Genomic DNA, 16,718 nt, shown 5'->3' on the forward strand with positions numbered 1-16,718 from the left:
GAGAGAACTGCATCCATGGGCCAGTTTTCTGTGCAGCTGAAAATAACGCTGTATTTCTTTACAAAAAATGCACTTTATTTGAAGGAACTGATTCTATTTGGGTGAGTTGTACTGAAGGAATACTGCTGTTTTAAAAACTGTTATTGGTTTTAGTTTGATGTGGAATACAATAAAAACTAGGCCAAATTATGCAGGGTTACTATAATTATTTTGAAAGCTCAGTATGGAAAAATTTGTAATGGCTCATGTGCTCACATCAGGGATCATTTCAATTTTACCCTCATGAACAGTTGTTCATTCATTGCTGATTGCAACAATCTTTTAATCAAGAAAACAGTGTGGATATTTTATTCCAGCTAGTAACAGAGATTGAGGGAAATGGTGAAATTAATATTACAAGCTGAATTTGAGAACCAAATTCTTCAAAGTAGTAATAATTGCTAAATAGAAAGAAGTGGCTTTAAAGCTTCTTTAAAAGGAAAGACAGTGCCATAATCAGCCTTTAAGCAGTGTGTTGCAGATGTTCTTGGACCCAAGAGGCAGCAATGGGAAGGCCTGTGTCATAGGCTACAGAGTGAGTTTTTCCCCATTGCTCTCCATGTGGCAGCAATGGGCAGTGACTCTGGTTTGCTTCACCAGCAACAAATTATAAATCACTAAATGAATGAGCCAACACACAACAAAACAGCTGGAAGCAAGGAGCTTCCCTTCCGTTCTCCTCAACACTCCAATTACCTCATGCAGCGCTTATTTACTCTTCAGTGTCCAATCTCAGCCTCTTTCTGACTACCTTAGAGCTGGTGTTATCTGACAGCAGAAAGGTGGACCAACACTGCTGTACTTCAGAGAGGCAGATATAGGGAGGGGATAAGATAACAAATCTTTTCTCTGTTCAAATCCCATACTCCTTGCACGTTAGTCACTATCACAGCTGTCTGGAAAGCACCTTTCAATATTTTCCCATTCTTAATGTGAAAGAGAGAAGAAAGACAGCCAGGAGTATCTCTTTAGTTGTTGTTGTCATCAACTTTTGTGGCTTTTTACCTCTGGAAAATGTTGAGGTTTAAAGGTATCTAGTGAAAGCAGGAGAATATTTGATGAAACCTGGTTTGAGAGTTCCCACCCAAACACACACACACATATATACACATAAAACTACACTTTTTCAACAGAAAATGGTACTTCTGGAGGAAAGAACCCAAACTTTTCTGACCACTGTTTGATCAGCTCCAAATCCTTCAGATTATGATCATAGTCTGATGGAGTCCTACATCATCATTTTTAAGTAGGGCCCATCCAGATATTGCACAAGCAACAGCACTTGCATTGCAGAGTTCCCTTGAAGAAGGACACATTTGGGCATCAACTTGCACCAAAACTGTTCCACTTCAGGTTGTTGCAGGGCTCAGTTGCCTGCTCTTACTGTGCTGGCTTGTGTCTGCTCTGTCTCTGCTGTGGAATCGTTTGGATCCACTCTTCCCGACAGGACACTGCTCCAAGAGCAGGATGCTAATTAGACTTCTCAGATGGCCCATCTGAGGACACAAGAGCAAAGGAGAGTTTACCTCCGCAGACCTCACAACTGTTCTCAATGACCAGGTTTGGAAAGCTGTGAAGAAGATTCCCAAGATACAAGAATTTAGTCTCAATTCAGGCTTGAGCAAATAGGCAGATATGGAGCCAGACAAACATCTGTTTTGTACTCAGGAGATATGACAAAGTAGCCTACGGGACACACTGTTTTTATCAATGATCTTGTATTCTAGTCAGCAGAGGAAAAACTGCATCAAAGATGTACTTTTTAACAGTGAAGTGACAGTGCAAAGTTGCATACAAGTTAGGTATACACTGGTTAGGTGTGTTATTAGTATCTGTTTTCACAGATTGCTCTCCAGAGTGATTGGGTTCACAGGGTTGTTTTTTCTACTGGCTCTTCTGGAATCCTAATAGGGACTGGGAAACTTGAACCTATTCAAATAGATCTCTTGATATTTCTCATTCATTTATGTATTATTATTCCAGAATGAGAAAATGTTTGGATTTTTCATACAGAATCAAGCTGCTTTGATGTGCCATTTTACCCCAGCCACTATCATTTACATAGAGGGAGTATAGATTGATCTCTGTCATGGTGATATTTTCCTTATCTTTTTAGCAGCATGAAAACTGGGAAGTAAATCTTCTGTAGAAGCTCCCAGCACAAAACTGAAAATGAAATACTTAATCCCCATGGAAACAGCTTATCACAGAGGGAGGATTTCCCCCAAAATCAGATTGTGAGCTTCCAAGAACACATCCTGAAAATGGTGATTTCACATCAAAGCTGAAAATGCAAGTGGGAGGAGAGAGATTTGAAGGAGGAGGGGGAAGCTGACTGCTGGTGTTCACCAGGCCTGTGCAGTCTCACCCTCCAAGACCTAACTCCTTTGGATTTAGTGTACATGTGAGCACTTCCATAGATTTTAAGAACTATGGGCAGAAGTGCCATTGTTAGGTATTTAATCTGAAAGTAAAGAGGATAGTCTTTCTTCCTTTCAAATCTAAATCCCTTGTTGGCTTAATTTCTTAAGAGGGGAACACAATCAGATGGTTTTTTCCCCCAGTGCAATTGAGAGTCAGGCTTCTTTTCTGTCCTTATTCCCAAAGAAAAGTTACAAAGGAATGCTTACTTTTATTTGTGGCTTTTTTCTGATTACTTAAGAGCACGTGATATGTCAGCTCCTTAAATCCCTTTATTCTGTATCTGAGTCTCCACTCTTCCAAGTATTTTCTTTTCAGTCTGCTGTGTCACTTCCCATTTTCCTCAGGGTTCCTTTTAACTGCAGCATTTTAAAACTCAGTAACTACATACCATCACACAACCACACCATCTTCTCTTAAGTTTTAGATCTTCTACTCTACTTGTAGGAAATTATCAATGCACTTGATTGCTCATGCCATCTACCAGTGGTGGAAGAAAGGAAAATCCCTCATGAATGGCCCAGATCACTTTTCACAATCCATGGTTGAACTAGGTCCTTCTCCCTTGTGTCCTGGAATTTATTTTCTTTCTGCAAGTCACTGAATTGTCCTCATATGCTTTTATGATAATTCCTTAAGTGTCTCAAGTCATGGCACTTGGACTCCTCTCCTCTGTGGCTTCTCTGCTTTAGAAACAGTGCTCAGGCACTTAAGTTATTTAACTGTTCATGATCTTTGCACAGCTGAGGGAGAACGGATGGTTCCCAGCTAGTAGCCCACTTCAGAACCTTTTATTTTAATCTCTCTGATTTGCATCTTGGCTGATGTCTGAGTAAAAACTGACATTACTTGACAGCTGGTTTTGAAATGAACTGGCAGTTTCTATTTTCTAAAGGTATGTGGTTGATATGGAATACTGGAAATTTTGGTGACACATTCTTAACAGAGAAGAAGCCAAGGACGGAATTAGCATGCAATCTGAATTACTGCAGCATGATGAAACATCTCTTCAGATCAAATTAACCTCTTGTCAGTGCAAACCACCCCCACGTATTCAAACTGTTTGGATTATTCCTTTGGAACATGGACTGTTGCAGAATTCAAAAGATTATGTTGATGGATATAAAGACCTGTGCAAGCAACAGCATCCTTTATCCAAATGGACTTTGGAGTGGCAGTATACTGAGGGTAAGGTGGAACCTCAACACTGCAAGCAGCTTTGCATGTGTCCACCCAACCATATTCAAGCAGAGGCTCTTTGAGCATTAGAGGCCTTCATCATCCACTGAAAGCCTGAGATGAGCTTTGCTTCTTGCAAAGAGATAGCTATGGAAATGTCTGGCCTTCCACCAACACCACCCAGTCCTGGTGAGTGAGGGGATGTGGGGGTGAAGGGCTTAGACCTTCCTCACTCAGGCAACATACCATTAATTTCTTTCTGAAAAGAAGTAGTTCACTTTTTTATGAAAACTTGGCAGCAAGCAGAAGTCTAAAGAGCAGCACAACCCCAGCAGCATCCCCATGAGGTCTCCATGTGGGGCATGGATGCTGGGCAAGCAGTGTCTCTTCAGGCTGAAATCATTATTCTGGCTTTGAAGTTGTTCCAAACTCAACCCCACCCTTGAGGAAGCACTGAAAAAGAGCGGACTTGTACCAACTATTACGGCAATTTTAGTGACTTTCCATTTCAAGATGGTCCTTCTTTGAGTAAGGATTTTCAGTTTGTTTGTGACCTGATCTAATGCCTGCCACATTCACTGAGTTATAAGGTTGTCTCCTCAAATTTACTTTGCTTGAAGGTTTTCCATCAACTACCTGTAAAACAGTGGGGCAAAGAGCCTGTTTTCCTATTTCTCAGTGAGGCTTGTTTCACTGATGCTTGTAAAGCACATGGTAGTTTCTGCTTCAAAGATTTGTATTTCTGCCTAGTCTAAGTACCCTGACTTCAGCAAAGCTATGAACCAGATGAATATCTCCATCTTGTGCTAGTAACTCCTAACTAATCTTATTAAATCCTTTCCAGATCCAGATCAATATCTGAAATGCACTCTGTCCTGTAATTAATCTGATGAGCCATGCTAGCCTTGTTTATAAGTCTCTTCAGATTTTTCTTTTGAGATTTTTATTTTAAAATTAAACTGGCTTAGTAGAAGCAGGGTCATGATCTCTGTTTCTCAGTAGCTTTTTCATGCTCTTATTAAATCTCCCATACTGAGTGCATTCAGTAATTCAGTGATTCTGCCTGGCGAACAGGGTTGTACACCAGATTCTTAGAGCACAGGGGCACGTTTGGCAGTCTGATGGCTCATAAGTGAAAGGAATCAATCAGAACAACCAAAAAAGATTTGTGGATTTTGTTCCTCAGACACATAACTATGTGATGAAGTGTGTGGAATACACGAATCAGAGCAGTGTCAGGAGTCCTGGCTTCTACCTCATGCAGCCATTTGTCTTCACCAATGCTTTGGTCTGCTTCAGCTCTTGAGGGCAGGGTCCACCTCTTGGCAAGGATGGTTTCCTGACACCTGGCTCTTTCAGAGTGAAGGGCTATTCAACAATCAGTGACGAACCACTAATCAGTGATTAGTGTTACTAATTGATTAGGGCACAAAACCACCAGCCATTAGCTTCATTGGCCTCCAGAAAATTATCTTAGCTCATTAATAGTATAGATTATAGCAGGACTTAAAAGTAAGCTTAGGAACAGAAGGAATTAATGAAACGATATCTTGATCCAGTTCTGCTGCCACTGACCAACAGTCACATAGCTCACGTACATGAGAGTGCAGGAGTCAGCAATTAACACACTAGTGTTGTGTGCAAGCTCAAACCCACAGCTGCTGGTCTAATGTTGGCAGTAACTTCCAGTCTGAGCAGAAGGTTGGACTGCAGACCTCCACAAGTCCTTCCCAGGAGTCTGTGACCCTGCCTGAGAGTTCTGTCCTGTTGCACAGCACACAAATATTCACATTCTAGTGAGAAAGGGGTCTAAGGAAGGGGAGAAGGTATTGGATATACCCACAGGGAATCATTAGAGTTCTGGAAGCAATGTTATGGTGTTGGTCTCCTTTCCTTCATCAGTCTTTAGTACTCTTCTTTGGAAGGGACTCAGCTAATTGAAGACATCAAGGAGGTGCTGAAAAGGCTTATATGGCAACAGGGACAACAAGCAGGGCAAGGCTGAGACAAAACACTGAGATACTGGGTAGAGAGCAAAGTAAAAGATATACCTAGTCCCTACAGCTTTCTGTGGAAGTCTGAAGTTTTTCCCATTTAAAGAGTGGGTCCCACAAAGATTTTTGGACTTAGATTTGAGGTTTCTCCATGAGACACAAAGAATATTGCACAGTTCAAAATGCAGTATGTGAAATCACTGAGAAAGTGTCAGCTCTTGGGCATTGCTGTTGCCCCTAATGGTGCTCACTGGCCCTGTGAGGAGGTCCATGCCAACCCTTCTTATTATTTGAAGCTTATGTCATCATAGAATTGTTTAGGTTGAAAAAGAGCTTTAAGATCATTGAGTCAAACCATTAACCCAGCACTACCAAGGCCACCACGAAATTATGTCCCCAAGTGCCACATCTACACATTGTTTAAATACCTCCGGGGACAGTGATTTAACCACTTTTTTGGGCAGCCTGTTCCAATGCTTAACAATCCCTCCAGTGAAGAAATCTTTCCTAATATCCAATCTAAACTCTCCCTGTTGCAATTTGCGGCCATTTCCTCTGTCCTGTCACTTGTTACTTGGGAATGGTGAGGAGAGAAATGGGCCTTTTTGTCCCTTCTGTAGAGACTTAAGGCACTTAGCAACAGTTCAGCTAATGATTCGAGTTTGGCACAGCTCTAGACTGTGCTTGTGCCCAGTTCATTCACGTATCTTGTAGCTGATACATATGCTAGTTTGGATTCAGAGCCCAGTTAAGAACATCTCCCTTATCTCCGAGGGAATTTGCATGCCTCATTCTTTCCCTTGCACAATGAGGAAAGCCTGACCCCCCAGGTTGTGAAAATCACCCCACAGGTTGTGAAAAATACCCCACTTTTGCCAATCAAAATTTTTGCCTGGGTCTAGTCACCCAACCCTGACTGGGAGAGATAACTTGACCAGCCAGAACCGCGCTGGGCTGACAGGAAACTGGCAAGCTCAGTTCTCCAAAGAGCTGCTCGCTCAGCTGGGCTGCTGCTGCGTGGGATGTGAGGATAAGAAACCCTTCCGGGACGAGATCTGGGACACAGCTCGGCCCTGCGTGTGGACTTCACTACCAGGGTCACACAGGACCCCTGCTCCTGCAACAAAATTTTAGAAGAGTGCTCAGCATAGTTTGAATATCCCAGCCTGGGGTGGGGGTAAGGGAGCAGCTGGGGGGTTCTTCCTCTCACCCTTCCTCCTCATGGGAATTAAACATGAGAGCTAAGTGCTCGCTTTTCTGAAGCTATTATTGGCAACCAATGCAAAATGTCCCTTTTCATGACAAGTAAATGACCTGCTAAGTACAAGCTATAAAAATTCAGGTCATGTTTTCTGTTTCATTAATATGCTGCCTGACAAAGCCTTTGCCTGCTGGGGCTCTCTGCTGGGGAATGGGAGTTAGAAAACCCTTAAGGATTTCTCACTGTCATCATGAGCTAGAAAGGCAAACAGGCTTCTGAAGGAAAGACTGCTCCCAAAAGACAGGCTTTGTGTCCTGATCTCATGAACAACCACAGGAGGAGGCAAGTAATGCCATTTACACACACAATCCCAGTAGTGAGGGGTTCGAATGCTTTTATGTTTCACTAATAGCTGTGTCTGACTGTCCCAGAAGTCAATAAGAAGGTTCTTTTGATTGCAACAGGCAGTGGACCAAAAACGCTATTTAGACACAGAAATGTTTGTTAAGCTGGCAAGGAGGGGGAGAACAACAATATTAGTCAGAAAGAGAATTCAAGGGAGAGTCTGAAATGTTTTTCCACAAAAATCATAGGAGTGTTTACATTGGAAAAGCACTCTAAGATCATCAAGTCCAGCCATTAACCCAGCACGGCCAAGGCCATTACTAAACCATGTTCCTAAGTGCCACATCTAAACCTCTTTAAAGTACCCCCAGGGCTGATGACTCCACCACTTCATGGGCAGCCAGTTCCAAGGCCTGACCATGCTAACAGCGAATATTTTTTTTTCCAACAAATATCCAATCTTAACCTTCCCTGGTGCAACTTGAGGGCATTTTCTCTCATTACGTCCCTGGCTGCCTGGGAGAACAGACTGACTCCCACCTGGCTACAGCCTCTTTTCAGGGAGTTGTAGAGGGCAATAAGGTCACCCCGGAGCCTCCTGTTCTCCAGGTTAAACACCCCCAGCTCCCTCAAATGCTTCTCACAGGGCTTGTGCTCCAGACCCTTCATCAGCTTCCATGACCACTGTAGTCTTTGGGTCAGCAGCATCAAGAATTTACTGGAGATTTTTTAATGTAGTTATTCTTTCCACATAAAACTGTCTTTCAGAATCAGAGAACTGTCTCCCTGCAGAGACATTCGAGGTGGATTAAGAGGGTGCATCACTTCTAGCTATAACTCCAGGGATTTCTCATAAAGCATGTAGCAAGGCTGGACCTTCATTGATATGCTTGACTCAAGCTGGCTTAATCTAAAGCTGGGTTCTGGATCTAAAACCTTTTCCTGGTGTAGGGCGTTTAAGCTTGAAAGAATTTAAAGAGAATTAGGTTTTGCTCTTGGCAATATTGAGTAGGATGTGTTCTGCCTTCCTGAGTGTGTTCTCTGGACTTGCAGCTTGGTAACTGATGTGCTGTCCTGCCTACGGCTGAGGTTTGGCTTTCCACCTCCAGGTCAATTCCCATCTTCTCATCTGTCCTGCTTCCTCAACTACAAGCTGATAAAGTGAGTTTCACGTGGAGAGCATGCAGGCTGATATGTAGCAGGGGAGATCCAAAATGTAACCTGACTGTCATTCAGAGGGTTATAAACACAAAATTTATAAAAAAAAATCACTGCCATTCAGAGGGCTATAAATATTTCCTTGAGCCACCAGGTATTTTCAGTTTTGGCATCCAGGTGTCCTGATGAATTACTTCTTGCCAAAGGTAGGTTTTAGGGACCTGGCTGCTTTGTGCCCTTTGTGTGGTTCACTACCATATATTTTGTTCCCTGCAGTGCTCTTGCCCAGAATGCCAATGTTTTGGAGCAGCACTATCAGCCTCATTCCAGGGATACTCAGCCTGCAATGAATGCATTGATTCATAGCTTATTTTCAAAGCCAGAAGGAATTGCTATGCTGATCTGCTCTGACCTCGAGCATTTAGTGGGCACAGGAGTATTTATAGCTCTGTTTACAGCATTCTGCTCTGTATACAAGCAAGCAGGGACAAGAGAAGGTTCCCTGTCCTAGCGTAGGTTTGACAGCCACTACAAGTTCAACAGCTTTATTAAGGTATTGCCCTCAGTAACTGGCAGGACAGATTAGCCCTGCCAATTCCAGAGCACGTGGGCAGAGAGTCACCCACATACAGCACTTGTGCATGCAGTTATGGTCTGTGCAGCACAGGCAGAAATAAGCTCCAGGTGCAAGGACAAAGATCTGGGAAATCCTGAGCCTGTATTTCTTAGTCTCCTTGCTAAGCCTGTCTTGTGTCTTGGGGGATCGTCTCTCCTATGTTCTAATCATATGGAAGCAGCCCCAAAAATGCATAAGATCACTGGATAAGATAAATGAAATGAGCTTAGGAATAAAAATAACTTGTAGGGAGGTTCTAGAGAACAGCAGGACAGAGCCACAACCAACTGCAGCTGTTACAGCTCTCCCAGTCTAACATTTCTCAGTGTGTTCCCTGCTTTGTATTTGGAGTCACAGGCTAAGACACAGCATGTTCCAGAGCACACCACACTGCTGCATTCCACATGTGGTGATGAATAGACCTGCCCCAACCTCAAGCAGTCCCAGAAGATAAACTTGCTTCTATGTGTGGAACTAAGACCATTAAAATGGAAAGTGCTAAAAGTTACCTCACTTTCCACTTGCCATGTCCTGTCTTCATGCCTTGCAGCACACAGCCAGTCTGCGTGGCCATTTCTCTTTCCCCTGCACTTAACTGTGTTGCCTGAGCTCCTGATGTGTGGTGAATGTCCAGCCAGAAACCTGAGCAACAACCAAATATATTCATTAGACAGATCAGGTAGTTTTTCTTCCTGCTCAAGGTCAGATTTCTGCAGGTTAATGCCCTGGAACTGCCAGTGCAACGTAAGACGCTCTTTTCACTTTTTTTTTTTTTTTTTCCCAGTAAAATGGAATTTACTACATTCCTTAGAACATGATTTTCATAGCTAAATTTTGCTAAAGTTCTGATTGACATGTGTCCTGTCAGTTCAAATTCCCCTGAGAGCCTGCCTTTTTCACCAAACTATATTTGTGAGTGAACACATAATTGACTAACATTGTACATCCCTCGGATGAAATCCCTAAGAGGAAAAGTAATTGCTTTTTTACATGCACAAATGGTAAAATCAGCTGGAGCTAATGCTCTGATAGTTAAGAGAAGTAGTTATTAATATTTCTGTGTGGAGGCAGCACAGCCACCAAGGCCCTTGCAACTGTGAATCTCACAGTCTTGCTCTTGGGCAAAGTATATGCAGTCATCTCTAATCTGTTCCATCTCTCCCCAAGCAGCTCACCCAGCAGTGTGAACAAATTGCCTGGAAATGTCGTCATCGGGCTTCATCTGGCACTATCTCTCCTTCTGTCTGGGTCATTGATTTCCTCATCTCCTCTGCCTTGAAACTCACATCATACATTAATTTGTGGCTCTCCAGTACTGAAGCAGCTGCACTGTGCCTTCACTGCTCAACACCAGCAGCTTTCAGCCTCTGAAGTGTCCTTCACTGCTGCTCACATGAAGACCTCCCAAATGTGTCTCAAGTGGCCTCCCTGTCTGCCACATAACAACATGTGCTCTGCCAGCTTTTGTTTCATCATAAGAGAGCCTTGAGCTCTTCTGCTTTTGGAAATTGGGTAAGATTCAGTCTCCTTCCTACAATGACTCAGTGTGCTGCAGAAATTACTCCTGCCTTGTACGAGCAGCTACTGTGGATCTCTCAGAGCTGTGCCAGTCTCTGCTAGCCACCAGCTGCCCTCTGGAGAGCAGAGCAAAGACCTGGGCCTGCTCCACGCTCTAGTCTTATGATTGCTAAATATAGTCCATTGATAAATAACATAAATGCATGAAGGACACAAGAATCAACAGTTGTTGCAGTTGCTAATGCAGCCTTTTCCTCTGTCCTTTCACCCGTGTCACTGATGCCTTTCAACATCACCCTTTGCATTTTGAGTAGATATTGTAGCTTTGCACAGCTATTTCCAAGGATCTAATCTGGCCAGCAGAAACTTCCCTTGTGTTTTATTAGGAGTAATAAAAGTCGCACCTTCCCTCAACACTCATAAACTGAGTGCCTCTGACATGGAAGTAAGTGCAAGATGGTGAGACCTCAAATGTGAAGCCCTTACTCCTAAATTAATGGTGATCTTAACGGGGATAGTTCCATTCAAAGGAAGTGTCAGATAAAATGAGTCTATTTCCTTAGGGAAGTGTGTTCTTTTATAAAGCTCTGCCAATCCTTGCCTTTTTAGAAACCAAATTGGCAGTCTCTTTGTTTCACTGCCAAATTCCTCATCCTAGGCCTGGAGTATGTCTGGAAAAACATTTCTAGAGAATCCCCTGTTATAAATAACCGGGAGGAGGGAAGTATTCTTTGTATCCTTCCTAGAACAAAGAGCAGCAGGCTGTAAAAGGGCATGGAGAAAAGGCTGATCTCTTGTACTAGAGAAAAAAAATCTTGATATCGAGGCTGATGTTTGCAGCGTGTGCTCAGGATGAGTCACATGAAAGGCAAATCGAGATAGGAGCAGACTCCTGAAAGAAAACGACTGATTTTAATCTCTGTATCCCAGCTTACAGGGTCTTTGCTGTAGAAATAAAAGCTCTGCACTCTCCTATAATGTCTCCTTAAAAGGTGCAGCACCACCAGCTCCCCTGAGCTTTCTACCTGTGTCCTCACGGTATGTTCCTTAAGCCTCTCAGGAGGTTTTTCCTTTGTGACCCGTTTATAGAGGGTGCTCATGGTCAGCCTGTCTCAGCCCTCCTGCAGCTGTCCCAGCCACACCTTGTCCCACCTCCAGCCACACTGACTCTGAGACAGTCACATGAGAACTTTTATCACGTTTATGTAGTTGCACGTGAACATCACTAGATGTCCTCTACTGCTAAGTAGCTTCACCGTGGTCTGTGCCAAGCGCCAGAGAAATTTGGTGAAATAAATCTCAGTTGTTTAAACTATGTTATAGCTTCATTGTTCCTAGCCCATAGAAGCAGAGCAATATTGTTCATCCATTGCTATCTCTGACCAACTGGACTCATAGGGGCAGCAAAGCTACTGCATTGGTTTCATGCAGATTTGGAGTCAACTGGCAGTGTAGGAACACCTGAACTTTTTCCTATGCAGCTCGTTTGAGATTGAGCCATCAGGCAGAGCTCAGGCTGTGGTCTCCTTGTGCTCTTCTCCAAATTCAACACTGAGGGTCAAGCCCATAGGGCTCTGCTCTAGCAAGATCTGATCTGGTACAGGATGGTGCATTCATCTCTAAAGGGTGCAGGCAGATACAGCTCCCTGCTCCAGCACAAGCTGCCTGTCCTCCAGACAGTGATGCCAGCAGCACCTTGGGTAGTTCTTGGGAGGGCGACTGCCTCCCCTCACACCCCATCTCCATCCTCTGACTTCACTGAAGTGACATCTTATCTCTGGCTATGTGGCACCAACAGCAACTTGTATTGAAAAAAATATTACCCATTGCACTGTTCCTGCAGGGAAACATTTTTTGTTTCATTTTTGTGCAAACAGTCCCTGCCTTGCTGTGGTGCTGTGCAAACCCTCGTGTTTGCAACCTCCTGCTGCAGAGCTTGGGCAAGAGAAGTGTCCCAGCAGCCCAAAAGGCAGCTGCCAACAAAACAAGCCAAGAGGCTCATGCTGCACTAACCCACTCAGCTTTAATATGGGATAATAAACAGCCACATTCATGTATACCTAATAGTGAAATATTATGCTACATCCATAATGCATCCTCTGATTTAGTGAGAGCTTGCCTTAAGTATAATCTGACTTGAGGAGTTCAGAGGTTGTACGGTCACTTTAATCTATTCACTGAAGCTGAAACAGACTGGAAATGTCATGTGCTTAAATCTCTATGGGGGAAATGTTGGCTGAAATTTTAAGGCACTCTTTTCTTTTAGTTTTGTATTTCATTCCAGGGTTTGAAGTGTCGCCCATCCTACACTCACATCCCCCCAGGGAGGGCTGGTAAAGGGGAGGCTCTTCATGCCATTGCCTCTGCTGTCAAACTGAACGTGATGTTTTGTTTGAGGGCTCCTTGGGGTGACTCAGCAGGATACAAAAATGCACTTAAATAGGAGTTGTATTGTATAAGTGCTCAACCACAGCAGCAATTCCCCTTTAGCAATGTTGATAACTAATATGCACTACAAGAAATTTAATGCTGCTCCACATACTGGATGGAATTGAAAGAGGACTTTTTGGCTTTCCTCTATCCATAATTTTAGTATTTCTTATGGGTAGGAAGGCTACTGAGAACCGAGCAATAGCCCAGATACCTGACATACAGGAGCCAGGCCACAGGCTTTTCCTGTCAAATGTTACTGACTTTGGTATGAAATGCATCAGAGATTTTCAGGTTTAGATGTCTGAATAGTGGACTTGGTTGGCATCTCCACAGAAGCAGAAATGTGCATCTCTGAAGGGTGATCTGTTTAAGATGCCCAAACAGAATGCTGGATGCTCAGATTTAAAGATCTAAACCTGAAATCTTTGGCCTAGCAGTCCCAGGACTGCTGTGTTCCCAGCATTGAGTGACAGCATTTCCACACCTCCGAGGGTGTGTAAATGACCTGCTGTGTGCAGCTTTGCCAGTTCTGCCCTCGCTGGTGGCCAGGTGTGCTGATAGCAAAAACCGGATCCTCATAGCCAGCCGCCTTCATCACTGCACTGCAGTCGGCTCTGGGAAGATGAGGAGACAGTTTTGTCCTAGAAGGAAAATTTGTAACCAACAGAGAAGCTGTTTCACACCAATTTCATGGTGTAAACACGTGACTCCTTTTGACAAATGCACGTCTTACACACCTAGCTGTCGATTCATGCGAACAAAACACATCTGTCCCACAGTTTGGTTGGGAAAGCCTGTGGGGATCTTACTGATCCTCTCACCTCTTCCATGCTGCTGGGCCAATGCAGATTTTGAGGCAGATACTCACATATCTTGTATGTAAAATGGCAGTAGCTTCTCTCTGCCTCTTACACGTGGGAAAGATAGCACGGAGGCTGTCTCATTCTGCTCATGCTGCAGCGCTGTGCCAGACTCCTCGGGTAGATTTTTCTGGGGACTACTGGAGTATATGTAATGCTAATTCAGCACAGGAGAGTTGGGACTGTTCACTTGGGTTTAAGAACCATTTCGAGTTCCTGTACCTCTGCTTTGCACACCATAAGGCAGGTAAGCCCTGGTCCAGCAAGGTAACTTAGCAGGTGCCTAAATGTAGCCCCCTGAGATGCTGTGGGCGCTCGGTATGCCCCTGAGCACCCTGCAGAGTTGTGCCCAAGGTGCTCCTGTGGTAGGACACATCCTTCCTGCCATGGATTATTCTCACACAGGCATTGCCAGCATACTCTGTGAGGGCAGCATGTGTCAGTAAGTGTGTGTAGATGCGGAAGCAGAGCTTTTGCTGGTGTCAGGTGCAAGGTGTGAGGTGGCAAAGGAGCCCCGCAGATGGCATGGAAGGCACTGTATTGGTTCTGCCTCCCAGTGCCAGCCAAGGGCACAAATGAGAGGTAAAGAAAGTAACCACTGCCTATGTGTTCCCCGAGTGCTACATAGGGTGAGCTCTGATGCATTAAACGCGAATTCTCTTATTTGGATTAAAGTTGATGAGGCTTCCTCGTATTAAGCATGAATATAAGGGGGAGAAGGGAGGGTTGTGTGCGCATAGTAGCTGGCTCTCAAAGGCTCGGTGTGTGCCGTGTTCATGTGGCGTAAACGGCGCTTGTACCAGTCCGTGTCCTCCGGCTGCCTGCCTGGTCCATCAGACAGAACCGGCTGTTTACTCTCCTCCTCCTCCTCCTCCTCCTTTGCTGGCGGCTGCACAAACCCCGCGGCCGGAGGGTCGGTCCGCTCCCCTCCAGCCACAGCCCCGTGGGGCCCGGGGTGCCGGGCGGGGAGAGCTGGCCCGAGCGGTTTAAGGTGCCGCCGCCGCCGCTGCCGCCCCGCTCCACCTTAACGCGCGGCGGCGGCGGACGGGGCCCATTGCCGCGCCGGGGGTCGGCGGGCCCGGGCCCCCGGGAGCCGCGCCGCGGCCGCGCCCGCCGGACAGCGGCACCCACGCGGGTCCCAAGTGGCAAACGCGGCCGAGCCCCCGAGCCGCAGGTGGACGGGCGGGGTCCCCGCACCGCCGCGAATCCCCCTTCGGCGGCGCCCGGGCCGGCCCCCGGCGGGCGGGGCCGGGCTATTTATAGCAGCCGCGGCGGCGATATAAGGGATGGCCGGGCGCGGGCTGCGCTGCCGCGGCCGCCGGGGCCAGAGCGCGGGGGCCGCCGGCGCTGGCCGGGCCGCGGGCGCTGAGGGCGCGGCCCCGCAGCCCGGGTGAGCGGGCGGGGAGCGGTGCCGCTCCGTTCTGTGAGCGGGGCGGGGGGAACTCGGCCACGCAAACAATAACCCGGGTGTGTTCTGCCCGTCCCCCGCGGGGCGCGGGACAGCGCCGCTCACTTTCGGCGCTCCACGCGTGACAAGCCCGCGGGAGGGGCGGGACCGCCGTGACACCCGGCGGTAACCGCGGCGGGGCTTCCCCCTCTGCTTCTTTCCTCTCTCCACAGCGATTCCTGCTGAAATGCGGCGCCCCACGCTGGCATGAGCCCCCCCGTCGGGAGCAGCGCGCCCTGGGCACCGCCGCTTTCCCTGGGCGCAGCTCGGTGTCGGGAGGAAAGCGCTGTCGGCGCGGAGCCGCCGCTCGCAGCAGCGCCGGACGCCGGGCGCGGGACGGACGGTACGGGGGCTCCGCGCGGCGGGCGGGCTGCGGGGGGCGCGGGTCCCTGCCCCGCCGAGCGCCGGCAAATCTGTGGCGCAGCGGTCGGAACGCCGTGCGGTCCGTGCCTTCTCCGGGGTGTGCGCTGAGGAAAGGGGTCGCTCCGAGTTACGCGGTGTAATGGAAGATCTTTGTAAGTTGAGGGTTTGGTGGATTTTGCTTGTGTCAGGGATTATACCCCCGCCCCCCGCCACAGATTCAGAGTCGCGGTAATGTTTTAGTTTCCTAGCCCGGCTGTGTTTGGATGTGATCTGAGTATGGCGAGTTTCTTATCTTACATTAGAATTGCTCTTGGATCACTGAGTACTTTGTATAAGCTTCCATAACTTTTAGAAGGATAGAGATGCTATCTGCAGTTACAAGAGAGGAGGAGGTACGGGTTTGGTTGAGTGGTTGTTTTTAGGGTTTTTGTTTTGTTGGGGTTTTTTTTTTTCCCTGGTTTTACTTTACCTTTTTTTTTTTTTTTTTTTTTTTTTTTACTCTTTTAAGAAAACAAACTGAACAGCAGCTACGACAAAGATTTTCAGACCTTGTGATTTGGATTGCTGGGGATTACATAGAAAACTTGTAGGGTTTTTGCTTGTTTATTTGTTTTAATCAATGGCTCAAGAGCCCTAGAAACAATGTATAAAGCTCTGCTTCCTAGACAGAGAAACTAAGATAAAGCCACGCTGGCTGCAAGCTGAGGAGCAAGCTAAGTGTCAGACTTCGGGTGGATGAGTCTCAAGCATCCTGCACTCTGCTCCAGTGACCCTCCCTGTCGAGCTGATCGCGTCGTGCAGCAAATTGGGACTTCACACCGGCAGGTCGGAGTGGAGGCAGGGCTTTTCTCAGAAGAGCAAAGCGCACAGGGGAGCCCTGACCCCCGGCGTAAGGCTTTTTCCCAGCACAGGGAGCTGCAGCACTGTCAGCTGGCACTGTTTTCCACTAATGCCATGGAAATACGAAAATCTAAGCCACCAACTCTTCAGGTAGCTTAAATCATCTAAGTTCAGATTTTGTTGGTGGGCGTCAAGGGATGTTATTGACTGGAAATGTTTATGTACATCTTAACTGGAAACTATTGTTCATTCAAGAGTTGATATCAAGAAAAGTGAATCAACTTTATAGTGGTATCAGCTATAG

General features: G+C 46.2%; 1 protein-coding gene across 3 annotated transcripts in view; it reads left to right on the plus strand.

The window, feature by feature from the left end:
* The first annotated feature begins 15,098 nt into the window (after window positions 1-15,098).
* MRAS (muscle RAS oncogene homolog) overlaps window positions 15,099-16,718 on the plus strand; it is a 38,502-nt gene continuing 36,882 nt past the window's right edge. For 2 of the 3 annotated variants that reach the window (XM_066323038.1, XM_066323040.1), the window contains exon 1: window positions 15,213-15,554. The gene's annotated coding sequence lies outside the window, so the exon portion shown is untranslated. Of the gene's footprint in view, window positions 15,155-15,212; window positions 15,555-16,718 lie in introns of those variants that run through there. The other variant, XM_066323039.1, reaches the window with a different exon arrangement.

Source organism: Sylvia atricapilla, chromosome 7, assembly GCF_009819655.1.
Source record: "Sylvia atricapilla isolate bSylAtr1 chromosome 7, bSylAtr1.pri, whole genome shotgun sequence".
Classification (NCBI taxonomy): Eukaryota; Metazoa; Chordata; class Aves; order Passeriformes; family Sylviidae; genus Sylvia; species Sylvia atricapilla.